Source organism: Acipenser ruthenus, chromosome 51 (assembly GCF_902713425.1).
Source record: "Acipenser ruthenus chromosome 51, fAciRut3.2 maternal haplotype, whole genome shotgun sequence".
In the NCBI taxonomy this organism is placed as follows: domain Eukaryota; kingdom Metazoa; phylum Chordata; class Actinopteri; order Acipenseriformes; family Acipenseridae; genus Acipenser; species Acipenser ruthenus.
Window position 1 is genome coordinate 8492524 of NC_081239.1, and position 13229 is coordinate 8505752.

Sequence of the window (13229 nt, forward strand, 5' to 3'; positions counted from 1 at the left end):
AGGAGAGTGATAGAGAATTAGAGGAATGGAGAGAAAGAGGGGAACGAGAGAGAAAGAGAGGAACGAGAGAGAAAGAGGGGAGTGATAGAGAAAGAGAGGAATGAGAGAGAAAGAGGGGAACGAGAGAGAAAGAGGGGAACGAGAGAGAAAGAGGGGAACGAGAGAGAAAGTGGGGAGTGATAGAGAAAGAGAGGAATGAGAGAGAAAGAGGGGAACGAGAGAGGAAAGGGGTGAACGAGAGAGAAAGTGTGGAATAAGAGAGAAAGAGGCGAATGAGAGAGAAAGAGAGGAACGAGAGAGAAAGAGGGGAGTGATAGAGAAAGAGAGGAGTGATAGAGAAAGAGAGGAACGAGAGAGAAAGAGGGGAGTGATAGAGAAAGAGAGGAATGAGAGAGAAAGAGGGGAACGAGAGAGAAAGAGGGGAGTGATAGAGAAAGAGAGGAATGAGAGAGAAAGTGGGGAATGATAGAGAAAGAGAGGAACGAGAGAGAAAGAGGGGAACGAGAGAGAAAGAGGGGAACGAGAGTGAAAGAGGGGAGTGATAGAGAATTAGAGGAATGAGAGAGAAAGAGGGGAACGAGAGAGAAAGAGAGGAACGAGAGAGAGAGGGGAGTGATAGAGAAAGAGAGGAATGAGAGAGAAAGTGGGGAATGATAGAGAAAGAGAGGAACGAGAGAGAAAGAGGGGAACGAGAGAGAAAGAGGGGAACGAGAGAGAAAGAGGGGAGTGATAGAGAATGAGAGGAATGAGAGAGAAAGAGGGGAGCGATAGAGAAAGAGAGGAACGAGAGAGAAAGAGAGGAACGAGAGAGAGAGGGGAGTGATAGAGAAAGAGAGGAATGAGAGAGAAAGTGGGGAATGATAGAGAAAGAGAGGAATGAGAGAGAAAGAGGGGAGTGATAGAGAAAGAGAGGAATGAGAGAGAAAGGGGAATGATTGAGAAAGAGAGGAACGAGAGAGAAAGAGGGGAACGAGAGAGAAAGAGGGGAGTGATAGAGAATTAGAGGAATGGAGAGAGAAAGAGAGGAACGAGAGAGAAAGAGAGGAACGAGAGAGAAAGAGGAACGAGAGAGAAAGAGAGGAACGAGAGAGAAAGAGGGGAATGAGAGAGAAAGTGGGGAGTGATAGAGAAAGAGAGGAACGAGAGAGAAAGAGGGGAACGAGAGAGAAAGAGGGGAACGAGAGAGAAAGAGGGGAGTGATAGAGAATGAGAGGAATGAGAGAGAAAGTGGGGAATGAGAGAGAAAGAGGGGAACGAGAGAGAAAGAGGGGAGTGATAGAGAATTAGAGGAATGGAGAGAGAAAGAGAGGAACGAGAGAGAAAGAGGGGAGTGATTTACAAAGAGGGGAACGAGAGAGAGAGGGGAATGAGAGAGAAAGAGGGGAACGAGAGAGAAAGATGGGAACGAGAGAGAAAGAGGAGAGTGATAGAGAAAGAGAGGAACGAGAGAGAAAGAGGGGAATGAGAGAGAGAGGGGAATGAGAGAGAAAGAGGGGAACGAGAGAGAGAGGGGAATGATAGAGAATGAGAGGAATGAGAGAGAAAGAGGGGAACGAGAGAGAAAGAGGGGAGTGATAGAGAATTAGAGGAATGGAGAGAAAGAGGGGAACGAGAGAGAAAGAGGGGAGTGATAGAGAATTAGAGGAATGGAGAGAGAAAGAGAGGAACGAGAGAGAAAGAGGGGAACGAGAGAGAAAGAGGGGAACGAGAGAGAAAGTGGGGAGTGATAGAGAAAGAGAGGAATGAGAGAGAAAGAGGGGAACGAGAGAGGAAAGGGGTGAACTAGAGAGAAAGTGGGGAATGAGAGAGAAAGAGGCGAATGAGAGAGAAAGAGAGGAACGAGAGAGACAGAGGGGAGTGATAGAGAAAGAGAGGAACGAGAGAGAAAGAGAGGAATGAGAGAGAAAGAGGGGAACGAGAGAGAAAGAGGGGAGTGATAGAGAAAGAGAGGAACGAGAGAGAAAGAGGTGAGTGATAGAGAAAGAGAGGAATGAGAGAGAAAGTGGGGAATGAGAGCGAAAGAGGGGAACGAGAGAGAAAGAGGGGAGTGATAGAGAATTAGAGGAATGAGAGAGAAAGAGGGAAACGAGAGAGAAAGAGGGGAGTGATAGAGAAAGAGAGGAATGAGAGAGAAAGAGAGGAACGAGAGAGAAAGAGGGGAGTGATAGAGAAAGAGAGGAACGAGAGAGAAAGAGGAACGAGAGAGAAAGAGAGGAACGAGAGAGAAAGAGGGGAGTGACAGAGAAAGAGAGGAATGAGAGAGAAAGAGGGGAACGAGAGAGAAAGAGGGGAGTGATAGAGAAAGAGAGGAATGAGAGAGAAAGAGAGGAACGAGAGAGAAAGAGGGGAGTGATAGAGAAAGAGAGGAATGAGAGAGAAAGAGAGGAACGAGAGAGAAAGAGAGGAACGAGAGAGAAAGAGGGGAGTGATAGAGAAAGAGAGGAATGAGAGAGAAAGAGGGGAACGAGAGAGAAAGAGGGGAGTGATAGAGAAAGAGAGGAATGAGAGAGAAAGAGAGGAACGAGAGAGAAAGAGGGGAGTGATAGAGAAAGAGAGGAACGAGAGAGAAAGAGAGGAACGAGAGAGAAAGAGAGGAACGAGAGAGAAAGAGGGGAGTGACAGAGAAAGAGAGGAACGAGAGAGAAAGAGGGGAGTGATAGAGAAAAAGAGGAACGAGAGAGAAAGAGAGGAACGAGAGAGAAAGAGAGGAACGAGAGAGAAAGAGGGGAGTGATAGAGAAAGAGAGGAATGAGAGAGAAAGTGGGGAATGATAGAGAAAGAGAGGAACGAGAGAGAAAGAGGGGAACGAGAGAGAAAGAGGGGAACGAGAGAGAAAGAGGGGAGTGATAGAGAATGAGAGGAACGAGAGAGAAAGAAGGGAGTGATAGAGAAAGAGAGGAACGAGAGAGAAAGTGAGGAACGAGAGAGAAAGAGAGGAACGAGAGAGAGAGGGGAGTGATAGAGAATTAGAGGAATGGAGAGAGAAAGAGAGGAACGAGAGAGAAAGAGGGGAGTGAGAGAGAGAGGGGAATGAGAGAGAAAGAGGGGAACGAGAGAGAGAGGGGAATGATAGAGAATGAGAGGAATGAGAGAGAAAGAGGGGAACGAGAGAGAAAGAGGGGAGTGATAGAGAATTAGAGGAATGGAGAGAAAGAGGGGAACGAGAGAGAAAGAGGGGAGTGATAGAGAATTAGAGGAATGGAGAGAGAAAGAGAGGAACGAGAGAGAAAGAGGGGAATGAGAGAGAAAGTGGGGAGTGATAGAGAAAGAGAGGAACGAGAGAGAAAGAGGGGAACGAGAGAGAAAGAGGGGAACGAGAGAGAAAGAGGGGAGTGATAGAGAATGAGAGGAATGAGAGAGAAAGTGGGGAATGAGAGAGAAAGAGGGGAACGAGAGAGAAAGAGGGGAGTGATAGAGAATTAGAGGAATGGAGAGAGAAAGAGAGGAACGAGAGAGAAAGAGGGGAGTGATTTACAAAGAGGGGAACGAGAGAGAGAGGGGAATGAGAGAGAAAGAGGGGAACGAGAGAGAAAGATGGGAACGAGAGAGAAAGAGGAGAGTGATAGAGAAAGAGAGGAACGAGAGAGAAAGAGGGGAATGAGAGAGAGAGGGGAATGAGAGAGAAAGAGGGGAACGAGAGAGAGAGGGGAATGATAGAGAATGAGTGGAATGAGAGAGAAAGAGGGGAACGAGAGAGAAAGAGGGGAGTGATAGAGAATTAGAGGAATGGAGAGAAAGAGGGGAACGAGAGAGAAAGAGGGGAGTGATAGAGAATTAGAGGAATGGAGAGAGAAAGAGAGGAACGAGAGAGAAAGAGGGGAACGAGAGAGAAAGAGGGGAACGAGAGAGAAAGTGGGGAGTGATAGAGAAAGAGAGGAATGAGAGAGAAAGAGGGGAACGAGAGAGGAAAGGGGTGAACTAGAGAGAAAGTGGGGAATGAGAGAGAAAGAGGCGAATGAGAGAGAAAGAGAGGAACGAGAGAGACAGAGGGGAGTGATAGAGAAAGAGAGGAACGAGAGAGAAAGAGAGGAATGAGAGAGAAAGAGGGGAACGAGAGAGAAAGAGAGGAGTGATAGAGAAAGAGAGGAACGAGAGAGAAAGAGGTGAGTGATAGAGAAAGAGAGGAATGAGAGAGAAAGTGGGGAATGAGAGCGAAAGAGGGGAACGAGAGAGAAAGAGGGGAGTGATAGAGAATTAGAGGAATGAGAGAGAAAGAGGGAAACGAGAGAGAAAGAGGGGAGTGATAGAGAAAGAGAGGAATGAGAGAGAAAGAGAGGAACGAGAGAGAAAGAGGGGAGTGATAGAGAAAGAGAGGAACGAGAGAGAAAGAGGAACGAGAGAGAAAGAGAGGAACGAGAGAGAAAGAGGGGAGTGACAGAGAAAGAGAGGAATGAGAGAGAAAGAGGGGAACGAGAGAGAAAGAGGGGAGTGATAGAGAAAGAGAGGAATGAGAGAGAAAGAGAGGAACGAGAGAGAAAGAGGGGAGTGATAGAGAAAGAGAGGAATGAGAGAGAAAGAGAGGAACGAGAGAGAAAGAGAGGAACGAGAGAGAAAGAGGGGAGTGATAGAGAAAGAGAGGAATGAGAGAGAAAGAGGGGAACGAGAGAGAAAGAGGGGAGTGATAGAGAAAGAGAGGAATGAGAGAGAAAGAGAGGAACGAGAGAGAAAGAGGGGAGTGATAGAGAAAGAGAGGAACGAGAGAGAAAGAGAGGAACGAGAGAGAAAGAGAGGAACGAGAGAGAAAGAGAGGAACGAGAGAGAAAGAGGGGAGTGACAGAGAAAGAGAGGAACGAGAGAGAAAGAGGGGAGTGATAGAGAAAAAGAGGAACGAGAGAGAAAGAGAGGAACGAGAGAGAAAGAGAGGAACGAGAGAGAAAGAGAGGAACGAGAGAGAAAGAGGGGAGTGATAGAGAAAGAGAGGAATGAGAGAGAAAGTGGGGAATGATAGAGAAAGAGAGGAACGAGAGAGAAAGAGGGGAACGAGAGAGAAAGAGGGGAACGAGAGAGAAAGAGGGGAGTGATAGAGAATGAGAGGAACGAGAGAGAAAGAAGGGAGTGATAGAGAAAGAGAGGAACGAGAGAGAAAGTGAGGAACGAGAGAGAAAGAGAGGAACGAGAGAGAGAGGGGAGTGATAGAGAATTAGAGGAATGGAGAGAGAAAGAGAGGAACGAGAGAGAAAGAGGGGAGTGAGAGAGAGAGGGGAATGAGAGAGAAAGAGGGGAACGAGAGAGAGGGGAATGATAGAGAATGAGAGGAATGAGAGAGAAAGAGGGGAACGAGAGAGAAAGAGGGGAGTGATAGAGAATTAGAGGAATGGAGAGAGAGGGGAACGAGAGAGAAAGAGGGGAGTGATAGAGAATTAGAGGAATGGAGAGAGAAAGAGAGGAACGAGAGAGAAAGAGGGGAACGAGAGAGAAAGTGGGGAGTGATAGAGAAAGAGAGGAATGAGAGAGAAAGAGGGGAACGAGAGAGGAAAGGGGTGAACTAGAGAGAAAGTGGGGAATGAGAGAGAAAGAGGCGAATGAGAGAGAAAGAGAGGAACGAGAGAGACAGAGGGGAGTGATAGAGAAAGAGAGGAACGAGAGAGAAAGAGAGGAATGAGAGAGAAAGAGGGGAACGAGAGAGAAAGAGGGGAGTGATAGAGAAAGAGAGGAACGAGAGAGAAAGAGGTGAGTGATAGAGAAAGAGAGGAATGAGAGAGAAAGTGGGGAACGAGAGAGAAAGAGGGGAACGAGAGAGAAAGAGGGGAGTGATAGAGAATTAGAGGAATGAGAGAGAAAGAGGGGAACGAGAGAGAAAGAGGGGAGTGATAGAGAAAGAGAGGAATGAGAGAGAAAGAGAGGAACGAGAGAGAAAGAGGGGAGTGATAGAGAAAGAGAGGAACGAGAGAGAAAGAGGAACGAGAGAGAAAGAGAGGAACGAGAGAGAAAGAGGGGAGTGACAGAGAAAGAGAGGAATGAGAGAGAAAGAGGGGAACGAGAGAGAAAGAGGGGAGTGATAGAGAAAGAGAGGAATGAGAGAGAAAGAGAGGAACGAGAGAGAAAGAGGGGAGTGATAGAGAAAGAGAGGAATGAGAGAGAAAGAGAGGAACGAGAGAGAAAGAGAGGAACGAGAGAGAAAGAGGGGAGTGATAGAGAAAGAGAGGAATGAGAGAGAAAGAGGGGAACGAGAGAGAAAAAGGGGAGTGATAGAGAAAGAGAGGAACGAGAGAGAAAGAGAGGAACGAGAGAGAAAGAGGGGAGTGATAGAGAAAGAGAGGAACGAGAGAGAAAGAGAGGAACGAGAGAGAAAGAGAGGAACAAGAGAGAAAGAGGGGAGTGACAGAGAAAGAGAGGAACGAGAGAGAAAGAGGGGAGTGATAGAGAAAAAGAGGAACGAGAGAGAAAGAGAGGAACGAGAGAGAAAGAGAGGAACGAGAGAGAAAGAGGGAGTGATAGAGAAAGAGAGGAATGAGACAGAAAGTGGGGAATGATAGAGAAAGAGAGGAACGAGAGAGAAAGAGGGGAACGAGAGAGAAAGAGGGGAACGAGAGAGAAAGAGGGGAGTGATAGAGAATGAGAGGAACGAGAGAGAAAGAAGGGAGTGATAGAGAAAGAGAGGAACGAGAGAGAAAGTGAGGAACGAGAGAGAAAGAGAGGAACGAGAGAGAGAGGGGAGTGATAGAGAAAGAGAGGAATGAGAGAGAAAGTGGGGAATGATAGAGAAAGAGAGGAACGAGAGAGAAAGAGGGGAACGAGAGAGAAAGAGGGGAACGAGAGAGAAAGAGGGGAGTGATAGAGAATGAGAGGAATGAGAGAGAAAGTGGGGAATGGGAGAGAAAGAGGAGAATGAGAGAGAAAGAGGGGAGTGATATAGAATTAGAGGAATGGAGAGAGAGAGAGGAACGAGAGAGAAAGAGAGGAAGGAGAGAGAAAGAGGGGAGTGATAGAGAAAGAGAGGAATGAGAGAGAAAGTGGGGAGTGATAGAGAAAGAGAGGAATGAGAGAGAAAGTGGGGAATGAGAGAGAAAGAGGGGAACGAGAGAAAGAGGGGAGTGATAGAGAATTAGAGGAATGGAGAGAGAAAGAGTGGAACGAGAGAGAAAGAGGGGAGTGATAGAGAAAGAGAGGAACGAGAGAGAAAGAGGGGAATGATCGAGAAAGAGAGGAACGAGAGAGAAAGAGGGGAATGATCGAGAAAGAGGGGAACGAGAGAGAAAAAGGGGAATGATCGAGAAAGAGGGGAACGAGAGAGAAAGAGGGGAATGAGAGAGAAAGAGGGGAACGAGAGAGAAAGATGGGAACGAGAGAGAAAGAGGAGAGTGATAGAGAAAGAGAGGAACGAGAGAGAAAGAGGGGAATGAGAGAGAGAGGGGAATGAGAGAGAAAGAGGGGAACGAGAGAGAGAGGGGAATGATAGAGAATGAGAGGAATGAGAGAGAAAGAGGGGAACGAGAGAGAAAGAGGGGAGTGATAGAGAATTAGAGGAATGGAGAGAAAGAGGGGAACGAGAGAGAAAGAGGGGAGTGATAGAGAATTAGAGGAATGGAGAGAGAAAGAGAGGAACGAGAGAGAAAGAGGGGAACGAGAGAGAAAGAGGGGAACGAGAGAGAAAGTGGGGAGTGATAGAGAAAGAGAGGAATGAGAGAGAAAGAGGGGAACGAGAGAGGAAAGGGGTGAACTAGAGAGAAAGTGGGGAATGAGAGAGAAAGAGGCGAATGAGAGAGAAAGAGAGGAACGAGAGAGACAGAGGGGAGTGATAGAGAAAGAGAGGAACGAGAGAGAAAGAGAGGAATGAGAGAGAAAGAGGGGAACGAGAGAGAAAAAGGGGAGTGATAGAGAAAGAGAGGAACGAGAGAGAAAGAGGTGAGTGATAGAGAAAGAGAGGAATGAGAGAGAAAGTGGGGAATGAGAGCGAAAGAGGGGAACGAGAGAGAGAGGGGAGTGATAGAGAATTAGAGGAATGAGAGAGAAAGAGGGAAACGAGAGAGAAAGAGGGGAGTGATAGAGAAAGAGAGGAATGAGAGAGAAAGAGAGGAACGAGAGAGAAAGAGGGGAGTGATAGAGAAAGAGAGGAACGAGAGAGAAAGAGGAACGAGAGAGAAAGAGAGGAACGAGAGAGAAAGAGGGGAGTGACAGAGAAAGAGAGGAATGAGAGAGAAAGAGGGGAACGAGAGAGAAAGAGGGGAGTGATAGAGAAAGAGAGGAATGAGAGAGAAAGAGAGGAATGAGAGAGAAAGAGGGGAGTGATAGAGAAAGAGAGGAATGAGAGAGAAAGAGAGGAACGAGAGAGAAAGAGAGGAACGAGAGAGAAAGAGGGGAGTGATAGAGAAAGAGAGGAATGAGAGAGAAAGAGGGGAACGAGAGAGAAAGAGGGGAGTGATAGAGAAAGAGAGGAATGAGAGAGAAAGAGAGGAACGAGAGAGAAAGAGGGGAGTGATAGAGAAAGAGAGGAAAGAGAGAGAAAGAGAGGAACGAGAGAGAAAGAGAGGAACGAGAGAGAAAGAGAGGAACGAGAGAGAAAGAGGGGAGTGACAGAGAAAGAGAGGAACGAGAGAGAAAGAGGGGAGTGATAGAGAAAAAGAGGAATGAGAGAGAAAGAGAGGAACGAGAGAGAAAGAGAGGAACGAGATAGAAAGAGGGGAGTGATAGAGAAAGAGAGGAATGAGAGAGAAAGTGGGGAATGATAGAGAAAGAGAGGAACGAGAGAGAAAGAGGGGAACGAGAGAGAAAGAGGGGAACGAGAGAGAAAGAGGGGAGTGATAGAGAATGAGAGGAACGAGAGAGAAAGAAGGGAGTGATAGAGAAAGAGAGGAACGAGAGAGAAAGTGAGGAACGAGAGAGAAAGAGAGGAACGAGAGAGAGAGGGGAGTGATAGAGAATTAGAGGAATGGAGAGAGAAAGAGAGGAACGAGAGAGAAAGAGGGGAGTGAGAGAGAGAGGGGAATGAGAGAGAAAGAGGGGAACGAGAGAGAGAGGGGAATGATAGAGAATGAGAGGAATGAGAGAGAAAGAGGGGAACGAGAGAGAAAGAGGGGAGTGATAGAGAATTAGAGGAATGGAGAGAAAGAGGGGAACGAGAGAGAAAGAGGGGAGTGATAGAGAATTAGAGGAATGGAGAGAGAAAGAGAGGAACGAGAGAGAAAGAGGGGAACGAGAGAGAAAGTGGGGAGTGATAGAGAAAGAGAGGAATGAGAGAGAAAGAGGGGAACGAGAGAGGAAAGGGGTGAACTAGAGAGAAAGTGGGGAATGAGAGAGAAAGAGGCGAATGAGAGAGAAAGAGAGGAACGAGAGAGACAGAGGGGAGTGATAGAGAAAGAGAGGAACGAGAGAGAAAGAAAGGAATGAGAGAGAAAGAGGGGAACGAGAGAGAAAGAGGGGAGTGATAGAGAAAGAGAGGAACGAGAGAGAAAGAGGTGAGTGATAGAGAAAGAGAGGAATGAGAGAGAAAGTGGGGAATGAGAGCGAGAGGGGAACGAGAGAGAAAGAGGGGAGTGATAGAGAATTAGAGGAATGAGAGAGAAAGAGGGGAACGAGAGAGAAAGAGGGGAGTGATAGAGAAAGAGAGGAATGAGAGAGAAAGAGAGGAACGAGAGAGAAAGAGGGGAGTGATAGAGAAAGAGAGGAACGAGAGAGAAAGAGGAACGAGAGAGAAAGAGAGGAACGAGAGAGAAAGAGGGGAGTGACAGAGAAAGAGAGGAATGAGAGAGAAAGAGGGGAACGAGAGAGAAAGAGGGGAGTGATAGAGAAAGAGAGGAATGAGAGAGAAAGAGAGGAACGAGAGAGAAAGAGGGGAGTGATAGAGAAAGAGAGGAATGAGAGAGAAAGAGAGGAACGAGAGAGAAAGAGAGGAACGAGAGAGAAAGAGGGGAGTGATAGAGAAAGAGAGGAATGAGAGAGAAAGAGGGGAACGAGAGAGAAAAAGGGGAGTGATAGAGAAAGAGAGGAACGAGAGAGAAAGAGAGGAACGAGAGAGAAAGAGGGGAGTGATAGAGAAAGAGAGGAACGAGAGAGAAAGAGAGGAACGAGAGAGAAAGAGAGGAACGAGAGAGAAAGAGGGGAGTGACAGAGAAAGAGAGGAACGAGAGAGAAAGAGGGGAGTGATAGAGAAAAAGAGGAACGAGAGAGAAAGAGAGGAACGAGAGAGAAAGAGAGGAACGAGAGAGAAAGAGGGGAGTGATAGAGAAAGAGAGGAATGAGAGAGAAAGTGGGGAATGATAGAGAAAGAGAGGAACGAGAGAGAAAGAGGGGAACGAGAGAGAAAGAGGGGAACGAGAGAGAAAGAGGGGAGTGATAGAGAATGAGAGGAACGAGAGAGAAAGAAGGGAGTGATAGAGAAAGAGAGGAACGAGAGAGAAAGTGAGGAACGAGAGAGAAAGAGAGGAACGAGAGAGAGAGGGGAGTGATAGAGAAAGAGAGGAATGAGAGAGAAAGTGGGGAATGATAGAGAAAGAGAGGAACGAGAGAGAAAGAGGGGAACGAGAGAGAAAGAGGGGAACGAGAGAGAAAGAGGGGAGTGATAGAGAATGAGAGGAATGAGAGAGAAAGTGGGGAATGGGAGAGAAAGAGGGGAATGAGAGAGAAAGAGGGGAGTGATATAGAATTAGAGGAATGGAGAGAGAGAGAGGAACGAGAGAGAAAGAGAGGAACGAGAGAGAAAGAGGGGAGTGATAGAGAAAGAGAGGAATGAGAGAGAAAGTGGGGAGTGATAGAGAAAGAGAGGAATGAGAGAGAAAGTGGGGAATGAGAGAGAAAGAGGGGAACGAGAGAAAGAGGGGAGTGATAGAGAATTAGAGGAATGGAGAGAGAAAGAGTGGAACGAGAGAGAAAGAGGGGAGTGATAGAGAAAGAGAGGAACGAGAGAGAAAGAGGGGAATGATCGAGAAAGAGAGGAACGAGAGAGAAAGAGGGGAATGATCGAGAAAGAGGGGAACGAGAGAGAAAAAGGGGAATGATCGAGAAAGAGGGGAACGAGAGAGAAAGAGGGGAGTGATAGAGAATGAGAGGAATGAGAGAGAAAGAGGGGAACGAGAGAGAAAGAGGGGAGTGATAGAGAATTAGAGGAATGGAGAGAGAAAGAGAGGAACGAGTGAGAAAGAGGGGAGTGATAGAGAAAGAGAGGAACGAGAGAGAAAGAGGGGAATGATCGAGAAAGAGGGGAATGAGAGAGAGAGGGGAATGAGAGAGAAAGAGGGGAGTGATAGAGAATTAGAGGAATGGAGAGAAAGAGGGGAACGAGAGAGAAAGAGGGGAACGAGAGAGAAAGAGAGGAACGAGAGAGAAAGAGGGGAGTGATAGAGAAAGAGAGGAACGAGAGAGAAAGAGAGGAGTGATAGAGAAAGAGAGGAACGAGAGAGAAAGAGGAACGAGAGAGAAAGAGGGGAGTGATAGAGAAAGAGAGGAATGAGAGAGAAAGAGGGGAACGAGAGAGAAAGAGGGGAGTGATAGAGAAAGAGAGGAATGAGAGAGAAAGTGGGGAACGAGAGAGAAAGAGAGGAACGAGAGAGAAAGAGAGGAACGAGAGAGAAAGAGAGGAACGAGAGAGAAAGAGGGGAACGAGAGAGAAAGAGAAGAGTGATAAAGAGGGGAACGAGAGAGAAAGAGGAGAGTGATAGAGAAAGAGGGGAGTGATAGAGAAAGAGAGGAATGAGAGAGAAAGAGGGGAATGAGAGAGCAAGAGGGGAACGAGAGAGAAAGAGGAGTGGTAGAGAAAGAGGGGAACGAGAGAGAAAGAGGAGAGTGATAAAGAGGGGAACGAGAGAGAAAGAGGAGAGTGATAAAGAGGGGAACGAGAGGGAAAGAGAAGAGTGATAAAGAGGGGAATCTACATTAATGATTTTGATTCTGGTATAGTAAGCAAACTTATTAAATTTGTAGACGACACAAAAATAGGAGGAGTGGCAAACTGTTGAAGCAGCAAAGGTCATTCAAAATGATCTCGACAGCATTCAGAACTGGGCAGACACATGGCAAATGACATTTAATAGAGGAAAGTGGAAGGTGCTGCACGCAGGCAATACATTTCTCCCCCTTCCTTTCTATATTGGTTAATTGTGGGCTCTAGTTTTTTATTTAACATCACTGAGTCCCTTGTCCCTGTGGATTGCAACCACAATGTAGAAACATCTAGAGAATGGATGGGAATGGTCAATAAACATCACTGCTGTTTCTCTTAAAGCGTGTTTATTTATTTCTAATACTGGACCCTGTCTTAATACTGTATCATTCAGAACAGAAAATAGGAGGCACTTTTTTACACAGAGATTTGTGAGGGTCTGGAACCAACTCCCCAGTAATGTTGTTCATCAAAGTATAATTGTTTCTATTTTTAATCTTAAAGCGTTCCATTGTATTACATGTTTTTCCTTCTGGTTTGTATGTAGATATTTCCTATACATAGTATTTTACATGAATCTTAAACTCTTTGAAAGGTGATACTTATTCTGGAGATGTGGTACTTGCTGAAAAGCACAGTTGGAATGTAGTTGGTATTCTCTGTGACACAAAGAGTTGCAGTTGGATGTGGAGTCGAGACATAGGATGGATGTCTGCATTACAGTGCTTCAAATGAAGCCCCATTCAAGCAGAGGCTCAATGGTTACTTCATTGTGAGAGGAGTCCAAATCCCAAGATAAAGAGGAGTTCATGCCTGTTTTTATTTAAATGTAGCGCTGTGACAGAAATACAATAAATCTCCCCAAGAACAGAGTTCCCTGGATGCTAGAAAGGGGGCGGCACTCCATTGCATTAATGCATTGACCCGGAAGGGAAATGACATGGCAGCCGCAGATTGGAGGGGCAGCTGCACTCGTATACCAAGGGGTCATGACGCAATCTGTTCCTTCACTTTGGTTTGAGTTTTGAACCTGTAAGGACCGCAAGAGACCCTGTGAAAAATTACGTATTGGGAGTGTTTTGCTTGCTTGTCTGTAATTGTCTTGTTTTGTAAATTTCCCTTGTTTTGTAAATTTTGTATCTTCAATGTCCCTCCTCGTTTTTGTTCCAACTGTACCCTAAATTACTTAATTGGACCAAGTAAACCCAGCCAGCAGCACACATGCATTCGTTACAACGCATAAGCGAAAACATAATTCTATGAACACACTTAAGAAGTTAATATCCCAAAAAGCATGTTAATTTAAGAATATCATCACTTTTTGTTTGTCTGTGTATATTTCCAATCTGTAATCCAAGCCTCCACTAACAACCCACGTAAACTATTCTCTACCTTCTCCTCCCTCCTAAACCCT